The following is an 18,503-nucleotide window of genomic DNA, read 5'->3' as shown; positions in this document are numbered from 1 at the left end:
GGGATTTAATGACCCGTGAAATGATATATATGCCCAGAGGGCGTTTGCACGACGGACATATATCTACCTCACAGATAAATATGTTTTCAGGAATGGGTCCAGTCCTTTGAGTGTGCTATTCATTTGTGTCTTTATTTGATTAAGAATTCCAATGAAATAACTGATGATATACAAGGGACATATCTAAGACATGAACATACATAATCACGGATTCAAACTGCCAATAGCGATCAACAATGATATGCGACGGTACCATTCTGTATCAGTTTGTGATCTCGAGGTGAAAATGTTCCGTCGGTGTGTTTAACTCCACGTGGACTTTGTTTTTCTGGTCGTGGAGCGTTACCCCCGCGAATATTTAGCAAATCATGCCATGCAGACACCGTTATGAAGATTTTCAACGAAGTTTTTTATGCCTAATCACAGGGTGCAGAGCAGGACAACAGTATTCCAAAGACGAACAACCGCGTCACACAATGGACCACATTGAACGTTTATTACCCTACTGGCAATTGTTACAGAACTAACACCATGAGCTCGTTATTGAAATTCAAAATAATTCACCGTCTTTCACATCTGTTCCTCTTAACTACGCGCTCGTTCAGAAGAAAACGTTTGTATGGATATGTGAGAGAAAGCTGAAAAGACAAAGGGCGCAAATTTGGCAATTTTTCAGGACTGTCAGACACGCAACTGCGTTCGATAACGAAATTGTATTTTACTGCTTTTGGAAAGATAGAAAAGCACAGAAACTTACATTAATCAGAACAAATGGCAAACTGAATGAGGTTTGAAAAAAATATTTTTGTTCAAAAACGTATTTGTACTGCCGAAGTTAAACTACGTCGATCGTACAGACCAGTCTGCTAGCTGACCCTCTCTTTGCACACGAGCAAGTACGAAGTCATCTGTCATACAGTTTGTGAATTGAAGTGTCATTCGTATAAACGTCATATACATGGAGTCGATAAGAACAAATTTTGTCGATTCTTCACTAGTTCGCTCATAATGTTTCGGATCAAAAATGGAAAATTACAAACAAGCTGAAGCAATTGCGCCTGTTTGCCGTGCACGCATGGACACTCTCCGCCGAGCGGTACTCGTAAACCGTTCAAGCAACTACTGTTGCCCGGACTGTTCACACTTCCATAGAAGTGGTCTTCGGCCGCAGCTGACGCGAAACGAAAGAGTTTCGGATGGTCGATTTTCTGATTTCAAGGTAAGTATTAAGAATGCTAACCTTCTAACTGAATAGAATAACGGCCATAAACGTGTACGTACCTGCTGAGCCGGAACGGTAAACTGCCGTGACGACTTTGGAGGGAAACTCTGCCAGGGATGCGGTTGATTGTTCCGCCTGTCAGAGATCTCTGGGCGGAAAGAATGAGTTATTACGACGTGGTTTTAGCGCACTCTGTATTTCTCCCACATACGCACCCAACTCTCCAATATCGTATGATTATCTTCCCCGCCGTTATGGACGCGTTACATTCTGGCGGAGATCGTGTGATCTGTCACCATGGCAACACATTCAAATCAAGTCCCGCGTTGCACGTCACACAGCTCCGCGATGAGGAAAGTCGACTTGCCCGACACGTCGATGGCTGGTTACGTATCTTCAAACAACCCTGCCAAAGAACAGAAATTGAGTTATTCCCGCACAATCAATAATGAATTTCAAAGCAATCAACTGCGTGCCCGTAAGCAGAGTGGTATACACACAGGCCAACGATGTGAACAGAATATAAACGTGGAATGTTTTGCCTTGCTTGCGCGCACATGCGCTGTTTTATATAAACTTCATTTTATATTCATGGGAGAAGTGATTTACATAAAGCTGGTTCAGGATTTACACACATGCTGGATATCACTTTAACGTTCTTACGATCATTGTAGAATGAAAAAGATGAAGCAATCTGCACAAGGTTTTCCATTGATACTTTTCCTCGGCTTTGGGGTTTTTAAGTATTTGGTTTTGCTATTAAGATAGAACTCGCCTCTGGGACAGATAGCTGGGCTTTCATTTTAAAACTTTTGATAAAAGAAAGGTTTTTACCGTCTTAATTTTTCGAAAATCGAAACTTTTATTTTTCTCCCATAGGGTTAACACAGGGATAGCGGCCATTTTGAATTTCAAATATCGAGAAATTTTAGGTAATTTGTCTCTGTAATAGCAATTTTTGCCTGGTGACCCCTGATTTTTATTTTTGCTTTGTTAAGAGAATGGTCGAAAATTTCATTGAGGAAAGTTTGAGCAAAGGTTTACGTCTTTAAATCACGAGGCGCATATACCTTAACAAAGACATTGGTCAAACTCTGGATTCTAAAATTAACATCGAGACTATCGCTGCAAGTGTATCGCGAGAAACATTGGCCCGAATATAGATAATGTTTGCTATAAGATGAGTGCTGCTTGAATACATTCATGTTGTGGATCTGATGATTAATACTAGCCGAATTGTCGGCAGCAACACAATTTCCAACAAGTCCATAACATACTGATTTACAACACACACAATGTTTCATCATTTGTGTGTATCTGTCTGTCTGTCTCTGCCTGTGTCTGTAAAATTGGCTGAGTATGAAAGTGCCTCATGCTTGTCAACTGCAAAAAAACAGGGCTGGTATAGTTTGTATGTTTGTTCAATCATATATAAAAGCAGTTCGAGAAAATGATGGTAATTTAGCTCTATTAATAACACGAATCTCATGACCTGCATGAGTAATGATATCGCTACATGAAAGAAACCGCTGCATTAAAATTAAAACCGGACCCTTCAAAAAAAACAGCCGCACTTTTATCTTGAATTTCGAACTCTTGAGCCTCGGCAACTTATTGTGGCATTTTGAATCAAGAATTGCATTAGACGTCGTGGGTGTTTCATGAAACATTTGAATAATAATACCATCGGACCTGAATTTATGATATTTGCCCTTTTTGTGCAGTAAAATTTACAATAGATGTCATAGAAAGACCACCTTTCCACATGTATTACAGAAAATCACCTTTTCAAAGGTCACTTCCTCTCAATTCTTTGGCAACAGGGTCATTCTTGTGTCACATTTTAACCTTTAATACGACATATTCATGTAAACAAGTTTTGATGTCTACACATACATATAAATACGAGGTGTCAGGGTGACTGAAACAACACAGGATCAGATCTGATTGTTGTTGTTTAGGACTGAAACGTATCAAGAGAAGGAATTACAAATTTTGAACATTAAGGAGTGGTGTTTCTATTTTATTTCTCTTTTCCTGTTTAAGTTTGTTTGGACTTATTTTATTTTATTACTATCGTTATTTTTGCATTTTCCTAAATCCTGCATAATACACGGTAAGCTCCAACTCAGACTAAGTTATCGTGATCAATTAAATCATTAAATGAACTCTCTGCCAAGACAATTATAGATACAAAGGGATTTTTGTGACCACAATTGAAGTGTTAACAGCTGTTCAAATTCCTATTTATGGAGGAAAGGGGATAATGTAAACACAGGTGTTTATACCAACAGCAACTGCTGACATCCCATTTATTTCTGGACTACATCAAAAATGAGAATTACTCGACCTGAAACTACTGAAGGTAATTGCACGTATGATACCCTGTCTGTCTGAATCGTTATAAACTATTATCTAACTACTATGAACAGAATTGTCACACTTTTTATTGCTAATCATATACCTGTATTGTGTAATATAATCAGACCTGTGTGTTGCTGCATTACATTATATTATATATTATATATATATATATATATATATATATATATATATATATTTGTATATATATATATAGGTCACTTTCATTCACCACTGTATAAATATATATATATATATATAATATATATATATATATATATATATATATATATATATATATATATATATATATATATATATATGAAACTTGATGGATTGAAACACACTTCCACACCTGGTTGTTCAGATCATGACGTCTTTTTGTACCTCTGTGGATGTGTGTTTCAATCATTAGCAGTGATGTCACAAGTTCATTAAAATACGTACAGACCAAACAACTGGGTGTAAATCTGTTTCCCGGGTAGAGGCATTGAGGATTTTGTACATCTCCTTCATACAAATCCTTAATATGCTTCCCCTATCTGGTAGCCGAATCGAAATTTTCCAATTTGAAACCTTGAAAATATTCAATTTTCTCTGTTTCAAACAAAGTATATTTCATGCTTGACAGCAATATGACCAGTTATGTAAATACTTTCACCTTACATGGCTTAGGTCACGTCTCAAGGCGGCTGACTTCAATTATTTACACAAGTGTGGCCACTTCAAGGTTGATTCACCATGTTTGGTAGAGCGCATCAATTAAAACCTCGAGGACCCTTTGTCATTCAGAACCTTTCAAACCAACAAGATTTCGTTTGAATGTCAGGAAGTTTTCCTTTCTTCCGAGTCCAAAGTCTGTTTATAATTATCTGGTGTTTTGGGCACAATTTTATTGACATCTTTACCGATAGGTCTACCTTCAGTCTGATTGTCTATACGTACTGTGTGTATCACTGAGGTTTTAGTATTTGTTTCAGATGCCTTTATCCTGCCTTTTCCAGTCATACCCGTATGAGGACATTTCACCTGTTGGCTCTGAATAAACATAGAAAACAAATGAAAGTAAATATAGATACGCATTTATTGCAGTATTTCGCTTGTCACCACAGCCTGTTTTATGCATTCAGTATCGTTATACCTACTTTAGTCCAAACAATATGCACTTTACGCACATATTACAGCCGGTATCGACAAGTTGAGTACTTAAATTTTCATTGTGCTTTAGAAAGTAAAATGATATACTGCTGTCAATATGCAGCGGAAAGGTAGCAGGGATATCAAACAATACAGCTACTGTCCTTTTGATTAGCCATATACTTTGTAGTTTAGAGAATTGGACGGGAACTTCTTACCTAACCATGTGAGTCGTAAAAAAACTGTCAAGAACACGATTGGAACTATTTTGGGATAATTGTGATTTTCATATTTTTCAAATTTCTCAAAGGTGTTACGTGCCGTATAGCTGAATGTTGTAATATTGCAAATTACTCATAAAAACAAATGTGTAATGTGAAAAGAAAAGCAGATGATATTACATTAGGAGATTAAATCGACATTACTTCATCATTCAACTATCCCAAATTAGTTCCAATAGTGTTCAAGTGAGAACCACCTAGTAACTCAGATCCATGCGAGTAGTTCAGGGATTTCGATCGGAACCAACCTCTTGCCAGTCATGCTACCAAATAAATAATCATCATGAATATTTGGACAGCTTACGCGTGGCAGATACAGAATACGCAGGGATTTTCTGGAGCACAGCTAATGACACCTATCAGTTACATCATCGATATAGTCAGAAAATGTCAAGGATATTTATTTTGAAAGAAATTGACATTCCCACATGTTAAGCAGAAATCTCAGGAAGGAATATTTCGGTTGGCATGTTAAAGTCGAAATGTTCCAAACTCAATGTGCACCTGTCAACACAAAGCAGGAACTCCTGAAGCCATCAAAAGGGTACATTTGTGGCAAACTTATGTTTTCCATGTCGCAAACAGCCATTCAATGGTTCAGGCCTACGCATGTGCGAGTTTATATTGCGTGTACAAATTACTGACTGAAAAACCGCATTCTATTAATCCGGCCTTCTTTTGTTGTTATATGTAGGACTTCGTAAACTAGAACGCCAATGACTCCCCATCATCTGGGGTAACGAACTTTGCGAACTCAAGTTTCCTGATGTAAGTGTGACTTATTGTCAGCAACACAGGTTTTTGAATGCTTCTTCATGTGCACAGAAAGGGCAGACTTATGGAGTTGGGGACTCGTGAAGGACCATCTGTTAAATAAAGCACAAAGAATCCGTGTAAACATATTTGTATTTATACATAGAATATATCGATTTCTATCTCTCAGTTGATTTGAAATCGATTATCTGACATTGCAGCATCCTATTTCATAGAATTAAGCATCCTATTTCATAGAATTAAGCAAGAAAGCTATTTTGTAAGAGGTTCGGTTCACAACACGTATTTCAGAGCGAATTCAGTCGCAACCGTCCTCGTTGCCATTAGCAACACGACCTATCACATCTGCAAAATTCTCCTGGCATTTTATACAGAACAGAAAATTGGTGGAGATGTTTTCATGGCAAGTATTTATTACAGCTGATAACATGACATTTATTCAAGGTTTGTCGTTTTTTTTTCCTTTCGTTGAATCCTAACACTAAAAGGACACAACTTGAACACTGTAATAATCAAAACCAGTACCTGTCGTTGATGTGCTATGAAAACCTTGGCTAGTAAACGGAGCAGACTGAACAGGCACTGTACAGACCCTGACACAACCCTGTGGTACGGGTCTGTGTCAGCAAAGACGTCCCATTCCTGTGACGGGGTTGATTGTACAAGTCTGTGGCCAGTGCTGAGATGACATGGCTATATACAGAGCTGTAGACATAGTGATGTGACAGGGCCTGAAATTTCTGCCTGTCCCATCACTGTATTTACAGGACTGTACACGGCAATGTGTAATTATGACCTTTAATAGGGTCAATAATTTTAATGTGCACACAATTACGCCTGTATTCATTTATATGATCAAAATTGGCCAATTTTTCTGAAAATATAAATCCTTGAACCTGACAGTTTTTTCAGACCCTGTAACGTGCCATGTAAATTCAACAATGACACACCACTGTTTGTACACAAGTATTCAGTCTCAAGTTGTAACCACAGCACTGGATACCCACTAATTCATTCCTTTAATACCAATCCTGATACAGGCAAGAAAGTGATATCTGACCAATTTTACTGGTCCTGTAAAAGGTGTTATTTCTTAGGACTGTTACAGGTACTGAGCAGACCGTGTTACAGGTATGTAATGAAATCTGCCTTTAGTTTTCTTGCTGTGTATATGGTTTGACCCTCTCATCCCTCTTGCCCAGTGTAGAGGTCCGCATTTGCCGTAGAAAACAATCGCACCGGACCGAACACTGGCAGCGACAGGGTTGAAGTACTATGCAGTGTTTTCTCTGCACGTTCATTGAAGGGGCAATTTCTACCCCATCACGGGGCAGATTTGACATTTTTAGGGCAGAAACAACAGAAAATTCACAGATCACTACACTATGCGCTCGGGTCACCATCATATGGGCGTATTTGCTTGCTGTGTTTTGTGCGCGATTTCGAGCTGTCAGTAACATTTAAAGGGCAGAAAATGGCTCGAAATGCGCAATTTGTTCAATTGCGCAGTCGAGAGAAAACCCTGAATATGCATCACGAAAATCAGTTTTAAAATTTTGCAGTTTCTTTGCTCGAGGAAATCACATGTCATAATGGATAAATCGGGAGAAACCGCGCAATTGTTTGAATCATTGAAGCAACTTACTTCAAAGTTGTGTTTCACGAAATTCAAACGACAGCCATTTTCCGATTTTCTGTCGCGAAAATATGAATTTCTAGTTCTCAAAAAAGGCGAAGAAAATCAACTTTTTGCTTCATATGTTTCAAAGATCATTTACAGAAGCTTAGATTACAGAAGAATTGTGCAATTTAGAGAGTCCGGAAATCTATCCCGTGGCGCATTCTTCTTATGAAGGGTAAGTAGTCTTTGTTCACCCCAAAGTGTCAAGGGCATGTACTTTAGGAAGTTGGGCGCTTCGTGAAAGATAGGATATCACTCCCTATGAAAGAAACGTGACTAGCGACCGTGAGAATAATGATCAATACACCGAAAAACTACAGAATGGTGAGATCAATCGATAATAGCCCGAATATGTAGTCAAAATGATAGGCCGGTAACTCATTGATTATTGTAAAATCATCAAGTGATGATTTGCTAAGGGACAGTGAATTTCTTTTTGTTAGTGTTGAGATTGTGTGCATTTCTTTAGAAAGTTATGAGACAGTCAAAAGATTTTTACCCTTGGTTCAAAATTGAAAATACAATTTTTCACCACATCGTATGGGATAGTGATTATTTTAATCGCCGCTTCTTCTTTAGCCAATGTGGATTTATTTCATAGTAAATTGCGGCAAACATACACGGAAATTGTTTTACTTTAGGGCATTTTTGTTATGACATTTAACGTGCTTTTTATTTTGTATTTGTTTGTTTTCGTTTGTTTGTCTGTTTGTTTGCATGCTTGTTTGTTTTCTTCTGAGAGCATGTGGAACTGCTACGACTGTCAACTCTGCCTGCATATGTAATGCATCTGGAATTACTGTTGAAAAGTTGTAAAATCTAGACTTCAGGTCATCGGTAAAAATGTAACTCGTGGGAGGTTTTGCTGGATTGTAAAAAAAATATATAAAAAAATCTTTCGCCTGTCGCCTTGCAAAATAATCCCAGGACCCGTACCTTGGGCCAAGTATCAGCAAAATTTAACTGACAGTGTTAATTGAGGGTGTTAATTAATCAAAGTTACTTTAATTCGTTGACAAAAATTCTAACACACGGTGATGATGATGATATTGTCTACATGCAAATGCAAAGCTAGTTTAAGAGACAATGGAAATCATAGTCCTTGTTCATAAGTGAAAGAAGTATACCCATAGCACGCGGCATTTGTACGGCATTAACGATTTATGTAGCTTGCGTGAAAATCGGATTTTCTGTGATGAGCTTTCCGCCAAGAAATGTAACCAAAATCGAAACCGCTTCCAACGATACCGTTGCCCGTCAGGTGTTCACACCTCGATTGCCAGAAGAAATGATACCTATTGCAGCATTATGGCACGGCTAATCCGATTTTGACTCTTAGTGCTTATGGCGGAATAGTCGCCTATTTGTGGTTCTTTCACGCCCTGATATGCCGAGCACGTAGCCGTGTTATCACATGAGAACAAAAACAAAATTATCCTGCCGAAGGTGACACATATTACATACGGAAGACAAACGCGACATATCGAAGTATAGGTGATACGAAAATTGACTATTTGACGTTTGTTTTTTATGTGTTAAATTGATCAAGTCCAATCAATTTCATTGAAATCGGCGGAAGTAGAAGACTGACGTCATACTTGCTTGAAGATGATCTGTTGTTCGGGACTACTCCCGGTGACCATCGCCATTGCTCTGTATATATTAATCTCAGCGAAAACAATCTTAGTACTGCTTCTATACTGAGAAATCGAAGAGGACTGTAAATCTTGTTGATCCGAAGATATTATCGTTTCAAAGACCTCCGCTTTGAAAGACAGTTCAAGATCCCTTTCCCTCAGAAGGAGTGAAGTCGGATCGTCATATTGGCTTGGAACGACATTCATTTATCATAACATATTAGCACCTTGCTGACAGTTTGAAAATGTATTAAGGAAACAAGTTCACGCAATTTACAAATGCCTAGCTGTCCCTCTTTGATTCCTGCGATGATAAACACATGGCTATTCCCTTGGTGAGCCGGCGAACGCAATCGTCTATGACATCGAAGTCGTGGCATTCTGGATCGAACAACTTGTGAAGTCACTGCCCATCCAACCCGCCTCACTACCCCCATCAAACCCATCTCACTACCCCCTTCCAAATTCTGAGCAACTATGGTAGACTTTGTGAAATGTTGAAAGCATGAAATATATAATAGTATAAAGTGTTTATCGACACTTGAAAATCAAAATGGTCGCCATCCCCATGGTGCTTGTTTCGAAGAAAAGACCTGTTTTCACAATACCAAGCAGAAATTCTGGATAAGCGAAGACTCGCTTAAATTTTCAACTAAATAAATCTGGTGAAAACTTGTTTACTCCTTGAGCTTCAAAATGAGCCCTCCACGAATGGTGTACAAAAAGCGTATTATAAAAGTTAGAGAACGAAGATATGTCCCCAAGGCCCATTCTACTTTTAACTGACACGGAGACACAGATCTGTTGTCACTGTGCCGATGCACAGGCTGTATATGCATTTGTTTCAAAACCACAAAAGGTGGTGTATGAAAGAAGAAATGTGTCAAATTAAAAGGCCCAAGAGAAGAATGTGACAGGCACTATCTTGTATTGTCGTCAGTGTCGGGTATTATATCTTGTCCAGTGTTGATTTTCTCAATTTTTGTTCACGTTGCACCCGTCATTCTGATGAATGGCTTGCCTTTAGCGCTCACGGGAAAAAAGAGTGAAGATGGAGACCTATGTTGGTTATTGGACGTCGTTTATAATACACTGATTGATACAGCCGTCGGATTGGTAGTCACTTTTCGCGCCACATGTCTTTGTGAGAGCCGAGAAAAAAAGCGCGAGCCTGCTGTGCTATTTGTCTCGAAGAAAATACCCGTTTTCACAATACGAAGCAGAAATTTTGTATAACCGAAGACTCGACCATGCGACCGAACACGAATTGTGATCGTTATGGATTGAAGAGGGTCTGGCACATGTGGTGTTCACGAATTTCACAAAAAAAAATGGAATTCTATCCTTGCAAAAGCAACTAGTCTGGCACTCTTCACCGTTTTCTTTCATTGAAAACTAAAGGCATTTTGTCAGCACTGCTGAGGCGTGCATTGTCTCTCTAGATGCCCCAGGCCATCCATGAACCTTAAGAATCAACGAATTACCGACTGAGAGAAGATTAAGAACATACATGCCACTCCTCATGCTCCTCCCACGTGATTTACTTGGGAATCAACAGCAGAAGCGTATAATTTAAGCGACATTTACCCCAGTGGTGAGCGTATAGCCATTGGGAAAATTTCAAATGTTTTTTCAGTCGGTTAAAAAAGTAGAGCGGCGGGGTCATTTCGCAACTTTTGCTTCATTGTCAATTCACAACGTAGGAGATCATTTAGGCCGTAATGAAAGCTATTATGAAACAGTGTGTTGTTATTGAGGTCATATAGCATGACATAAAAAGATCAGGAATCGCAATAAAGTACTGCAGTACTTTTAAAATTTTTCTTGTTGCGAAAACGACTATCCTGGTACCTATTCTGAATTATAACTGGTACAAATCTAATCACGTGATCGCGTGCGTGACATATCACGCGCATTTATGAGTAACTGCGGACAAGGACGTTTTTCTAGCCGTCAGTAAACAGATTCAGCATAAACTCTGTACTTTTAAGATACAAATATAATACGACGTGGTTTTTTTGACAAGGAATAAACACAGAGAGATTCAATGTCCCACATCTCCCTGAAATCTCTACACATTACGCACCGGAGGACAGTGGCGTCGAGCACATAATGAAATCGTCTGACAAGAAACGGGTCTGACATACTTAAAAATGGCCGACTGAAATCAGAGTTAAGGATTCGTAATACAGCTAATTTCCTCGAGAATTAGCTAAATCATCGTTGAGAAAAAAACAGGGACTCATTATTTTCTTCGGGATTTCTCAAGCTACAGGTAATTAAATCTTTGACAAGGAAACAAGATCTGAAAATTTCAGATCGGCGTTACACTTGCTTTTGATTTACTTTAAATACGCATGCGTGATTTCGACGAAGGAAATGTAATACCGACGATGACATTGATGGGGAAGTGTTCGCTTCCGTGCACTTTTTCACAAGCTAATCGTGTTTAGTGATATTTAGAAACCGTCTGCCTTTTTCGGTGAAGTGAGTTTAAATCCCGCGAGACCTAACTCACGAGAAATGATGGAGTGTCTAATATGCGCATTCTAATTGCGACGGTAGGAGTGAGCCAGTATGCGCATATTTAAGAGTGTTTTACAGAAATGCATCGCCCAGTCGATGCACCCTGAAAGAGACTCGTGTATTGGAATGATTCTGTGTAAATAAATTGCAGTTTTACAGTGCAAAGACCGTTTGTAAAGGACTGGTACGCCGTCTGGTGAACCGGAGAGACAAGTACTTTCTACTTCAAAGACGGAGCAGACTCTAGGGGGAGTACAGTAAAATTACACCATAAACTTCTGTCGGTGCCACCGGCTCAGCGGGAAACTTTGCAATCAGCATGAAAAGAAGTCGTCTGCTAAGCAACCGAATGCTGTCTTTTTTGCGGTCTGAACAGCAACCATGTAAAGTTCATATAAAGTGTCTTATTTGCAGTCATGCTATAGCTGTACAGCGTGCAGATCCAACTAAACATTGTTGTAACCAAGCGACGCGGGGAGGCGCATAGCAACGAAATGACAGGAAAAAAGGACTGGTCTCTCTCTTTGATTTTGTTCGCTGAACGGTTAAGCAGCAACAAGTTGTAAAATCCTCATGTAAATCATGAGCTTGCTTCGAAATGTTATCCATCTCTTATTATTTCTGTACCTCCGACAGAAAATCCTGAATAATCTGTTCTTCAAGACCATCACATAATTAAGTTAGAATTCTGATTATCTCACTTTTGCAATACTTCTTGGTCTACTATTTTTTTAGGGCTCATGTTTAAACTCATGGATTAACTACATTTTTCAACCGCTTTTTTTTGCTGAAATTCCAAACTTTAATTATTCCCCATAGTGTTAACACATGGATGGCCGCCATTTTGAATTTCATGAGTCGGTAAATATTGAGTAATTTGTCTCTCTAGTACAACAGTTTGCATGGTGACAACCCTCATTTTTACTCTTGATTTCGAACGTGAATGGTCAAGTTCAAGGTTTCCTCACGCAAAGCTTGGGCAAAAGTTCAAGTCTTTCGATTTCAAGGTGGGAACGACCTCAAATAAAAGATAACACATTGATTAATTTCTCGTAGATGAGAAAGATAATCTAACACTAAAAATCGGCAGTAATAATGGCAACAAAATCAAAGCCAATACTATGGCAACTGTCATTTTTACTTAAAAAAAACGGTAACAATGACAACGAACCACATCAAATACCTATAAATGTAATTCAGCTCTATCATTTTAAATAACGAGTGTGTGCCTTGCTGTCAGAAAAACTTACTGCTGCGGGGATCCACAGAGGACATTTATTAATAATTCTAAGAATAGCTTTGCAATGAAGAATGCTGGTACGCGAAATCAATTCAGGGTAAAGTAAATATATGGAATTCATATGGAACCCTAATTACCATTATTACATTCGGATCTACAGCGCACGATTTGACTCACTGCGCTAGATACTGTATGATGAGACTGCGTCACATTGTATAACCACGAGTTTTGAAATGAAATAATCCTTGGCCGAAAGATAAAAAAAAAACGGCTGGCGGAATGCAAACCAACAAAGAAAATAATAACAACATTGAACGGCAGAGAGACAGTCGTCTGAACATTTCATAATAGGCTCGCCGAGCATATTTCGTACCGATTAGTCGGAATGCTTCTGTAGACCAAAACTCTGCTGTGTATTAAAAGCCTAGGCCTCAGTGGGGTTTTTTTCAATAAAAGGGTATCACGCCATAAAAAAGGTTTTGTCATAACCACATTGTGCATCGTAAACAGTTTTAGTAATCTTAATTTTATGAACTGTCGGACTGTACACAAGGACGAAAATAAATTATGAAATGAAACAAAGACACACGAAACGATTTTTTTATGATTTTGTCGCTTCAAGCCATTGTGGAAAATCCCAGATAATATACGAGTATTTTTACAGGTCTCTACGACTATTCACGCGTATTTTCGTATTACCATGTCGGAATCTCGACAAAGAAACGCCAGGAGCCTAAGTTACTGGTTAGGGCCAATGAATTTAATAAATTTAATAAAAATCTTAATTAATTTTACAACAAGATACTCGCACATTCAGTCCCTTTGTCGAAGGAGATTTATTGCTGCGGAAGTGTGCTGTGCTTGAATTGTCTGAAGAAAAAGCTGTGTGCAATGTATACTATTATTGAGATATAAACCATAATATCCTAAATATAATAGAGCCGATTACAGGAAAGTTGATCGTATTCATTCAGAAACATTAACTTAATTTTGGTTATAACTACATCTGTTGGAGTGTACTACTATGTTACGCTGATATGGTACTTATTGTTACATCCTGGTTAATATGCCTACTTCAAATAATTCCGTTTTCTTAACATTCAGAGATTAACAATAAATATCACCACCTGCCTTGGTTTACGACTAGATCCCGGACTCAAATTGAGCAACCGTGTGGCATATCTTCTCCGAGCACGTGGTTTCGTTTGACAAGTATAGTATTTATACAAGCATATTGCATTTCTGCAAAAGTAAAGCAGAACCTTATTAATGCTACTGTTTTCTTCTAGTTAGATTACTGTGACACTGTCTTCTAAAATTGCATCGTCACTTTGAAAGCAGTTTACAACCGTTTTTACGTATTATCATCTTTTGTAGTCCGTATTCACTGTGGGCTGAAAAAACTAATCATGATTCTGAAGCAATGAGTGCAAATCTAAACACTGGTTTGGCCAACAATTTACGATATATATATATATATATATATATATATATATATATATTATATATATATATATATATATATATATATATATTATATATATATAATAAACTTTGTAACCTGCGTCAGGGCCAATTCTAGAACTCGTCTGTGCATTGTACATTCTCTTCGAGTTTATCTATGTTATGCCGGGAGAAGTTTAAACATCGTGTACCTATCAGATCACAAACAAAATGAACATTTGTGTCTTTTAACGTTATCAAATTTTGACGCCTCACTTGTTGTCATTTTCGACTCCAAGAGAATTGACTCCGAGCACACGCTTTTTCCGGGAGATTACACGTGTCTTGTTATCTCTTCTGTCGAACACAGAAAAGCATATTCATGTATGCATAAACATGCATTACAGATTGAATGTATGCTTCTGAGAGTCTGATACTTCATGGATGAAAGTATTACGCTTCAAATATTCCGTGTGCGTGCAGTGTGACCTGAATCAACGATTTATGTTCAGACATTCTGACGACACATTGGCTACAATAGTTCGCTTTTGAGTGTTCCAAAAAGCATTCAATGAAAACAACGATCACCAGAGGAATGAGTTTGGTTGATATTTATACCGCGGTAAATTGTGAAAAAAAATATTGAAGACTAACAACAGGTTACACTGAAAGGGTGCAAGCATCCAAGTAATAAGCTGCATTAAACAAGACTGATTCGACGAACTTAACTGCAAACAAGTCGTATGGGAGTCTGTATTGTGCCAAGTCAAAGTAAGTGTACTTTTCCGAAGGAGGAATTCTCCGAATTAATCGATTTCAACTATTCCGCGATTTCTTTCACTCCAATAGAAAGACTTTAGGCATCTTTTAAAATTGAAAGGAGATATCGCGCTCTGTCTTCAGTTGCACACACGTGATCGCCCGGCGGTGCATGTATGCAAGTTTTGTGTTTTCAACCGGCGCCCCACGAAAACGCGAACGATTCAGTCTCGCGCAGGCACTTTTCGATTGTTTGCACCGAACATGCATTAGCAGTATTCTTCATTCATCTGATAAGTTTATGGGATGGAAAACCCACAGTAGCTCAAAATTTCGATGAATTTACGCCCACTGCATTTGCCTTCCATGCTGTCTCTCTATGGGTGCGATGATACCACTGCTGGGCAACGGTAGTCACAAAAGACATTGTCATATATGTGAGTATAAGCAAGAGCTTTATTGTATCTTATTACTCAGATATAAGAAAAACTTTCGAAGTGAAAAGCAGACAGGCCACACGCATCGTGCTTGCTTTAGGGTTCCAATCCTCCCTATATCGTTTGCTGTAATTGTGCATGTAACGCTACTCTTGTTTAAGACATTATTTACAAGTAATTTTATGTTTCAAAAGCAATTTACTTGCCCAAAAAGACACCAAAACAATATATATATATATATATATATATATATATATATATATATATATATATATATATATATATATATATATAACATACAAATTACTTTAAGTAAAAGTATTAATATCTGCTACTTAATTTTTATACATCCTACTTCTATCTGAAGCGGGAGGCATGAAACTTAAAGGGATTCAGTCGTTCAAACTGTCAAAGATCGTATTGGACCCATACGACCAATGTAAACGCTGTATCCAAGGTACATGGTGACTGATGAAAGTTAAAACATGTCCGTCATAATCTACATCGTATAATATAAATGCTGTACCTATGATGATGAGGTGCATCTAGATAACGGGCACGGAATACATTGTCTAATAGACAGGTTTGGCTACACGTTTTACGTGAACGTGAACGCGAAACGTCACGACCTTCTGCGATGATGTCATCGACTTGTGCGTACGTTCTCCACGTACACGGAGCCGGCGTCGCGTATTTACGTGGAGACGGCTGTTTTAACAAGAATCTGACGCAGGCGCAAACCGGCGACCGTTTCCTTTTGAATGACAGATATTATCACTTTGTACTTGAAGCAATTTGTATTATTAATTATAACACTATGCTTTTCGCATCGAGCACTGTGATTTTCCACGAAGAGATCTGTATACTTCGAGATAGATAGATAGATAGATAGATAGATTGATAGATACATAGATAGAGGGATAGAGAGATAGAGAGATAGATAGATTTTATCAGTTGACTGAAGATCGTGTAACAGAGTGAAACTCACGAGGTCACATTATTTTAATCATTACTGGACTACTACTTATATATATATATATATATATATATATATATATATATATATATATATATATATATATTAAACTATCTACTGTTGATTGACCAATCAGAGTGCTCAATTCAGGGTGTTTTATTTACTCGTAAAGCCTTGGTCACCAAATTCCAGAAACGAATGACAGCGCCGTAGTAAAGTACTGTCCAATCAAAAGTGAACAGGTCATATTCTGTAGACATCTGGTACGTTTTAATATTCAAATTTGGTAACACAGCGGAAACCAGCTGCAACACAAAATCTGCTGTGCCCTAGGGCATTTATATAATGTGCCCTAGGGCATTTATAGGATGTTCCATTACATTGGAAGGCTATTTCACAAATAAAAGTTTTAATTCATATTCTAAACATGTTACATTGACAAAGGGGGCGGTTGACGTAAACACATTGAAAACGAAATATATCAGTCAGGGGCGATAGTTTTTAAGTCGGATAAAACCCTCGTACTCGGGCTCCTCTGGTATATAAAGTCCAACCCTACGATAAAATGTCTCGGCCTGCGGCCTCGACATTTCATCGTTGGGTTGGACTTTATATACCAGAAGAGCCCTCGTACTCGGGCTTTATCCTATACATATATATATATATATATATATATATATATATATATATATATATATATATATATATAACGCAAGTATCAAGTAAGTGCATTTAGTGTTCTCAGTTTGCTCACTTGTATCAAACTTGTGCATGGATAATTACAGGATATACACTTATTTGCCTTTGACCTTTGCAGAAAGTTCAAGTAGCCACCGTCATCTAGGGTACTATAGCATTCATTGTGTCGATAAAAAGTACTCGGTGCCATTAGAGGAATGTTGTTCAACTACTTTGAATTGTGACTGAAGACCTGTTCTCAAGTGAGTTTCGTGTAGAATACAGATTGGAACTACGTACCAATATATTCTATGCAAGCAATCTATGCGGCGTCGCCTCCGCATTGAAAGGCTCCGGAGGTAATGTAACGAAATTAGTTCTCCGAAAATTCAACTATTTAAACTTTTCGCTCATACAATGCGCAAGGAAGCCTTGAATAATTCACTTTCATAACATGGAATCGACGATTCAATGCTCCAATATGATAAAACCACGATTGCACGCTTTAATATCCAACACAAGTGTGAGAAATATGCGTGATGACTTAATGGGAAAACATTAAGAAGTCGTAATTCTCATAAAATTCAGCAGAAGAAAACGTGATTTTTGAAAAAAAAAATATAATTTCTCCTCTCAAGCACTTACAGAGCCACTGTAGTAAACACTTGTAAGCTCTTTGAAATTCCGAAATTTTGTGCCTTTTGGAATTTCCTTAATTTAAAAGTCACACGAAAAGTTTCAGTTTTTTAATAAATGTTCACAAATTAATCGTATATATACCATTACCTTTCTGTTCAGCCTCGACTCGTGCATGTATAAATTTCCAAATATACTCTACTTGTAATAGTTTCTCGTTCTTGAAATATGAAGCTCCTTATTGAATAGAACCAAAATGAACATCAATATAAAGTAGACTCTAAAGTCATGACAAAGATACTTAATTTATATAAATGGTGTTACCTGAAGCGAGGTAGTTTCAGTACAGGTTTTTAGACATCATTTCCTAATATTTTGTTTCGTTCAGCAAAGGAAAATACGAGTGACGCAATGACCGTGTAACTACGAGTCGAATATACATACGACATGCAAAGTCAAGGATTCCGGTTTTTTGTTTGTTTTTTTTTTTGTTTTTTGTTCTGTTTTAAGTGAAAGTTTTCCTTGACGAGTCCGCTTTTAAAATTTTGAACTACTTTTGAAATAATATCAATCCGCAGTGGGTAAGGTGTCAATCATTTTTTGTCGTCGGTTGAGCGAGGAAAATTGCGCTCAAATCTGTGTCACAGAACAAATGCCAGACTCAGGCTACACGTACCATTCGCGAAGTTATACACGATCTCAAAAATGGCATAGG

The 18,503-nt window shown here is 37.9% G+C and overlaps 1 protein-coding gene across 2 annotated transcripts in view; it reads right to left on the bottom strand.

The window, feature by feature from the left end:
• The window catches only part of LOC139121692 (somatostatin receptor type 5-like), a 61,111-nt gene that overhangs the window by 37,790 nt on the left and 4,818 nt on the right, over positions 1 to 18,503 (bottom strand). Inside the window, exon 2 of one of the 2 annotated variants that reach the window (XM_070686778.1) lies at positions 1,282 to 1,628. The gene's annotated coding sequence lies outside the window, so the exon portion shown is untranslated. Of the gene's footprint in view, positions 1 to 1,281; positions 1,629 to 18,503 lie in introns of those variants that run through there. The other variant, XM_070686777.1, reaches the window with a different exon arrangement.

The sequence above is a fragment of the Ptychodera flava genome, chromosome 21 (genome assembly GCF_041260155.1).
Source record: "Ptychodera flava strain L36383 chromosome 21, AS_Pfla_20210202, whole genome shotgun sequence".
Lineage (NCBI taxonomy): Eukaryota > Metazoa > Hemichordata > Enteropneusta > Ptychoderidae > Ptychodera > Ptychodera flava.
This window is presented reverse-complemented; position numbering and strand designations above follow the sequence as displayed.